Here is a 7,943-nt window from a genome sequence, read left to right as displayed (position 1 = left end):
TCTACTTTTACTCAAGAACAAGATCTGAGTACTTCTACTTTTACTCAAGTACAAGATCTGAGTACTTCTACTTTTACTCAAGAACAAGATCTGAGTACTTCTACTTTTACTCAAGTACAAGATCTGAGTACTTCTACTTTGACTCAAGTACAAGATCTGAGTACTTCTACTTTGACTCAAGTACAAGATCTGAGTACTTCTACTTTTACTCAAGTACAAGATCTGAGTACTACTACTTTTACTCAAGTACAAGATCTGAGTACTTCTACTTTTACTCAAGAACAAGATCTGAGTACTTCTACTTTTACTCAAGAACAAGATCTGAGTACTTCTACTTTTACTCAAGTACAAGATCTGAGTACTTCTACTTTTACTCAAGAACAAGATCTGAGTACTTCTACTTTTACTCAAGTACAAGATCTGAGTACTTCTACTTTGACTCAAGTACAAGATCTGAGTACTTCTACTTTGACTCAAGTACAAGATCTGAGTACTTCTACTTTTACTCAAGTACAAGATCTGAGTACTTCTACTTTTACTCAAGTACAAGATCTGACTTCTACTTTTACTCAAGTACAAGATCTGAGTACTTCTACTTTTACTCAAGTACAAGATCTGAGTACTTCTACTTTTACTCAAGTACAAGATCTGAGTACTTCTACTTTTACTCAAGTAAAAGATCTGAGTACTTCTACTTTTACTCAAGTACATGATCTGAGTACTTCTACTTTTACTCAAGTACATGATCTGAGTACTTCTACTTTTACTCAAGTACATGATCTGAGTACTTCTACTTTTACTCAAGTACAAGATCTGAGTACTTCTACTTTTACTCAAGTACATGATCTGAGTACTTCTACTTTTACTCAAGTACAAGATCTGAGTACTTCTACTTTTACTCAAGTACATGATCTGAGTACTCCTCCCCCTTCTGGATGTAGTAGATATACTTTTGTTCTGATTTAGCACACGTCTCTCTTCTCGCTCCGGGTGTTGATGTAAAATCTCCGGCGTTTTGTTTGCGTTTCAGTGATTTAGCTGCGTCTTCGTCTTCTTCTTCTTCTGTGGTTTCTTTATGTGCCTTCCTGCAGGAGTGTAAACATGGAGACCTGATCTGTGTATTGTGGCGATGAGGCTGTGGGCGGAGGATCCTGATTGGTGGTTTGTGGCTTTGTTCAGGAACAAAATCAGCGGCCAATCACAGAACAGGATGTTTAATCTGAAGCTGCATCACATCATGAAGACTTGAGTCTACCTCCCAAAAAAGCATGACATATATATATAGACATATAAAGACAATATTGGACTTGTAATGATCAGCTGGAGACAAAAACAAAGATTTCTTGCTAAAAGGTTGAATGTATGAACTTAATTTAGTGATCGTCTGTTGATCCTGTGTTCACTTCTTCTCAGCAAGTGGAAATCTGTTGATTCAGGTTCAAAAAGGTACCGTTTTAAAATGAGTACATTCATGTATTTGTTTTTAAATGAGTACATTCATGTATTTGTACATGCAGTTTCAATATAAATACATATCATCATCTGTATCCATTAACCATATTCAGAGGTGGGAGAAGTATTTCGATCTTGTACCTGAGTAAAAGTATTATTATTTTATATTAGACAGGAAGCCCATAAAGCTGACGACATTTCTGACCCTGGTTGTGTATTTGTCTGGTTTGAAACGTCCTATTGAAAGACCCTCTCCCCCCCCCCCCCCCCCCCCCACCTCAACGTAAACACCTTCCACCACAATGTGCATTTCATTCTGACCAAAGTACTCTTTCCTGTTGAAAACACACCCACCTGCTTCCTAAAAGTGAGGACAGCGTGGGGGAGTGTTTGCACAGCTGATACCGGTTTAATTTCAAACAGTTTTGCATTTAAGGAACGTAAATAAGTATCTGGATTTGTATTCAAGTAAAAGATGTGAGCACTTCTTCAACCTCGTCTTGTGACTCAAATAAGTAAAGGAACATCTGGAGGGAAGTAACTAAGTACATACTTTAGATCAGCGTATCGTCGGGATAGAAGTTTGTACATTTCTAAAGGTCCAGATAGTGATCCCTGTGGAACACCATATTCAATTGTTATACAAAATATTATCCGTGCCTGGAAAATGGATTATTCCCCGGCATAAGATTTGCTATCTGGAGCCTCAGCGGCAGTTTGGAAGTTAGAAAGTTTTTTTTTTAGTTTTTTTTTTATGACTAGCTGGCTCATTTATATGCAAACTCTCATAGCTGCCAAAGTGCAGATGTATCCGTCCACAGATAAGATTAGTTGTGATGACTCCACACATCCACCGTCATAAATCCACGCCTGTATTGATCTTTGTTTTATCTATAAATAACACAACTAGACTTCAGGCTGATACCGATGTACCTGCACACTCACAAAACTCCCAGCGTGCTCTCTGTTCTTTGCGGAGACACTTAAACACTGTTAATAACAGATGGAGCTTCGTTCTGCACCTTGTGTGTGTGTGTGTGTGTGTGTGTGTGTGTGTGTGTGTGTGTGTGTGTGTGTGTGTGTGTGTGTGTGTGTGTGTGTGTGTGTGTGTGTGTGTGTGTGTGTGTGTGTGTGTGTGTGTGTGTGTGTGTGTGTGTGTGTGTGTGTGTGTGTGTGTGTGTTTGGGATGTGGCTTTCTCTCAATGAGGGAACATTTTCTTCAGGCCAAATAAAGCTGCCCATGTAAACTCCACATTCCTGACTTTGTGGTGCGTCTGTCTCAAACTCTTTCTTTTATGGAGGGTGTGTGTGTGTGTGTGTGTGTGTGTGTGTGTGTGTGTGTGTGTGTGTGTGTGTGTGTGTGTGTGTGTGTGTGTGTGTGTGTGTGTGTGTGTGTGTGTGTGTGTGTGTGTGTGTGTGTGTGTGTGTGTGTGTGTGTGTGTGTGTGTGTGTGTGTGTGTGTGTGTGTGTGTCTAAGCATACGCCTGTCGTTGGGTTCAGACACGTTACAGACTATGATCCTGAGGAATTATTTCCTCTCCGTGTTTTTAATTCTCTCTGCAGCTGTATTATGATTCACTCGGAGTCAGTGGTGGAAAATACTAAATATTCCCATTTCATAATACCTTGTAGTCCTCAGAGTGAAGGAAATATGACACTTTTAGTCATCAAAGCTGAAGCTGGCAGTGGATATTAACCGAGGTCAGACTGTGTGCAGCAGGAAAAGTTGTTTTTATGGATTAAATGCAATATTTTAAGATTTTATGATTTCCAAGTTGGAAAAAAACACATCAGCTATTGTATTGACATTAAAATATTGTTTTATTTTTTCTGCATTTCCACTTTGGTTCTATTATGTACAAATTTTTTTATTTTTTTATTTTATATATTTAAAATATTGTTTTATTGCTCGACATGTCATTTACCTGCTGATACTTTTACTGCATGAAGGAAACATGCTCCACCAGAAGCTCCACCACACTGCAGCCTCCATGACCTCATCCAAACTCCTAGAAAGAACCACACACACACACACACACACACACACACACACACACACACACACACACACACACACACACACACACTGACATTTGAATTACAGACGTACAGTCAGAGGCCACACACAGAGTTATATATCACTCTGCAGGGATACAACTCTCTCTTCTTGGTTTAATGCTCTTCAGTAAATACATACTGTACTCTCTCTCACACACACACACACACACACACACACACATACACACACACACACACACACACACACACAGCAGCAGCTCTCTGTCATTACAGAGGAACATCTCCACTAAATGACAGACTCTCCTCCTGCTGAACCTCAGGACGCCTGCAGGATGTTCAGAGGACTCTTTAAAGTAGAGACACTACATACTGATATACACCTGAACATCAGCAGGAGAGGACTCTTTAAAGTAGAGACGCCCAGCTTCATCAACATCTGTCCAACCATGAGCTCTACGAACCCCTACAGTCAGCCTACAGAGCACATCACAGCACAGAGACCGCCCTCCTCAAGATCACTAATGACCTCCTTCTCGCTGCTGACTCCGGACAAATCAGTATTCTCATCCTCCTCGACCTCTCTGCGGCCTTTGACACCGTTTCTCATACAGTCCTCCTGAAATGTCTCTCTGACAACCTTGGCATCACTGGCACAGCCCTGTCATGGTTTCAGTCCTATCTCTCAACCAGGTCTCAGTTTGTCAGCATCAGCGGCTCATCCTCCCCCCGGCCCAAGTCAACCATGGTGTCCCCCAAGGCTCCGTGCTTGGTCCCCTACTTTTCACCATTTACATGCTCCCCCGTGGCCAGATCATACGTCATTTCGGTCTCAATTTCCACTGCTACGCTGATGACACTCAGCTCTATCTCAGCACCTCACCATCTGCCCAGCTCCCTCCACAGTCTCTGGTCAATTGTCTCCATGCCATAAAAACTTGGATGACAGCAAATCTACTCAAACTCAACAGTAAGAAGACTGAGCTCATGGTTGTGGCCCCCAAGACACTGCTCCGGAAGGTTGGGGATCTCCTCCTCCACATTGACGGCTGTTCCATCTCCCCGTCTCCCGAAGTCCGTAACCTGGGTGTCATCCTTGACTCAACTCTCTCATTTCAGTCACATATCAAATCCGTCACCAAGTCTGCCTTCTATCACCTCAGGAACATCTCCCGTCTACGACCATCACTCTCCGATTCCGTGGCCGAGACCCTCATCCATGCATTCGTCTCCTCCCGGTTGGACTACTGCAACGGAGTCCTGTTCGGGGTTCCCAGTAAAGCCCTGGACAGGCTCCAGTATGTGCAGAACTCAGCTGCCAGGGTGCTCACTCACACCAAGCCCTGGCAGCACATCACCCCCACCCTCATCCACCTCCACTGGCTCCCAGTCAAGCACCGTATCACGTATAAACTCCTTGTTCTGACCTACAGATCCCTCCATGCCCTCGCCCCCCAATACCTGTCTGACCTTCTCCGCCACCACACTCCATCCCGGAAGCTACGATCGACCGGACAGGATCTCCTCTCTACCCCCCGCACCAGGTTGCGGACTTTCGGTGACAGAGCTTTCAGTGTAGCATCCCCCACCCTCTGGAACTCTCTCCCCCCCGAAATCCGCAGCGCCCCAACCCTGGACACTTTCAAAAAAGCCCTCAAAACGCACCTTTTCACCAAGGCTTTCCCCTATGGTTAGTTTGATAGCTTTATTTTTCCGCTACTTGCCCCCCCCCCCCCTGACCTGTCTGCCTCTTTTCCCCTTCTCCCCCCCCTACCCTGTCTGCCTCTTTTCCCCTACTCCCCCCCCTACCCGACTTGTAAAGCGACCTTGGGTTTCGTGAAAGGCGCTATATAAATATTATGTATTATTATTATAATTATTACTACATACTGATATACACCTGAGCATCAGCAGGAGAGGACTCTTTAAAGTAGAGACACTACATACTGATATACACCTGATCATCAGCAGGAGAGGACTCTTTAAAGTAGAGACACTGCATACTGATATACACCTGAGCATCAGCAGGAGAGGACTCTTTAAATTTGAGACACTACAGTACATACTGAACACCAGCAGGAGAGGACTCTTTAAAGTAGAGACACTACATACTGAACACCAGCAGGAGAGGACTCTTTAAAGTAGAGACACTACATACTGATATAAACCTGAACATCAGCAGGAGAGGACTCTTTAAAGTAGAGACACTACATACTGACATACACCTGAACATCTGCAGGAGAGGACTCTTTAAAGTAGAGACACTACATACTGACATACACCTGAACATCAGCAGGAGAGGACTCTTTAAAGTAGAGACACTACATACTGACATACACCTGAACTACCGCAGGAGAGGACTCTTTAAAGTAGAGACACTACATACTGATATACACCTGAACATCAGCAGGACAGGACTCTTTAAAGTAGAGACACTACATACTGATATACACCTGAACATCAGCAGGACAGGACTCTTTAAAGTAGAGACACAACATACTGATATACACCTGAACATCAGCAGGAGAGGACTCTTTAAAGTAGAGACACTACATACTGATATTGGGAGGGTGCAGCTTGGTTTGTGGACGCTCCCTTTGAGAGCAGATGTTCTTTAACCACAGAATCTGGACCCACCCAGACCTGGAGCCAAACACTCAGACTCAGCCAGGCGGCCAATAAAGAACCAGAAGACATTCCTGCTCACCAAAACCAAAACCAAGAGTCCTCCTGAATCGTGAACTCAGGTGCTCCTCCTCAGGTTTCTGAAACGCACTGACAGAGACAGAGATATTAAGAATGAATGCATTAAAAGTATTATAAAAAGTAGTACAAATAGTCAAATAAAATATAGAGTATTTAAAAACAGTTTTACTTGTACTTTCCTGCTGTAAAGCGTACGGAGAACACTTTGTACTCCCCGTCGTGTTTATTTTAAACCCAGACTCTGCCTTGTGCACACAGACAATGTATATACTGTATAAATATACAGAGTGTTTATTTATATAAGTACTGATGAATGCCTCTGGAGCCTAATTGAGGAAACAGGAAGTACAGCGTCGATGTTTCCCTCACATCATCCATCAGAGGGTTTATAAAGGGATGAATATGCAGTGTTTATGTACTTTTACTGCATGTATTAGACATTAGTAAAAGCATTTGTACAGGTACTGAATGACGTGCTAGCAGTATTTGTACATTCTGTATGACAAGTTAGCAGTATTTGTACATACTGTATATATGACATGTTAGCAGTATTTTTACATACTATGACATGTTAGCAGTATTTGTGCTTTTACTGCATGTATAAGACTTTAGCAGTAGTATTTGTACATGTACTGTATAAGTTAGCAGTGTTTGTACATACTGTATGACAGTATCACACAGTACTCTCTCTGTACTCATTGTTCTCAGACAGACTCTCAAACACACATTATGCCAATGAATCCACAATGGGCTCTGTGTGTGTGTGTGTGTGTGTGTGTGTGTGTGTGTGTGTGTGTGTGTGTGTGTGTGTGTGTGTGTGTGTGTGTGTTAGTATAAACAGCTGATTATGATCACAGGAACGTGACGCAGAGACTTTCTCCCCCTGTGATAGTTCTACTGCGTTACTGCATGAGTACGGAGGCTCTGAAGGGTCACATGTTCCATAAATTCAACTTGTTATCTTGGGGAATACTATGAGTGAATTGTGTCTCTTAATGGCTACCGTAGATCTTCAAATAATGGAAACAAAATCACAATTTGAGTCAAAAAGATGATTTCATTATCTCAAGAGAAGAATCCTGTTATCTCTAAGAAGATATTAATTATTTCTTGACGATAAAGTTAATTATTTGTGATGTCGAGAACACTTCAAATGTACTTTAGGAAAACTAAGAATATACGATATTTATTTAAAGGCCTTTGTGGCTAAATTAGAGTTTGTAAACAAGTTATAAAAAAAGTGAGAAATTGCTCAGAAAGTCTTACGCAACACTGGCTAGCCTCCAACACATTGTACGTGATAGGCTAAGGGGCGGGACATCTCTAAGCTGGTTGACCAATCACGACAGAGCCGGCCAGCTAACAGAGCAGACTGGGCTCTGGTTTCAGACAGAGGGTGAAAAGAGGTGCTGCAGCACAGGCAGTATGAGAACAATAAAGAGCTTTTTGAACATTAAAGCATGGAGACATGTCCCAGATGTTAAACAGAGGAAATAAAATGTTTGAATCATGACCCTTCAAGGCTTCCATACACCGAGTACATATAATCAAGGGTACAGATATATAAACATGTTAGAAAAGTCAAATTGTTGTGCTTTAAAAACGACCTTTTCCTGGTTTAACTATAAGCTGAAGTAACTGTGTCTTGTAGCAGTAATGTGTAACCGGAGTAAAATGTAAACAGATGAAGTTAAACTGCGACTCGGATCATGCACAGCAGGAATTCAGAGGAAACCCCTCCTCCACACACACACACACACACACACACA

Source organism: Notothenia rossii, assembly GCF_949606895.1.
Source record: "Notothenia rossii genome assembly, chromosome: 11".
NCBI lineage: Eukaryota > Metazoa > Chordata > Actinopteri > Perciformes > Nototheniidae > Notothenia > Notothenia rossii.
Note: the sequence above shows the minus strand (reverse complement) of the source record.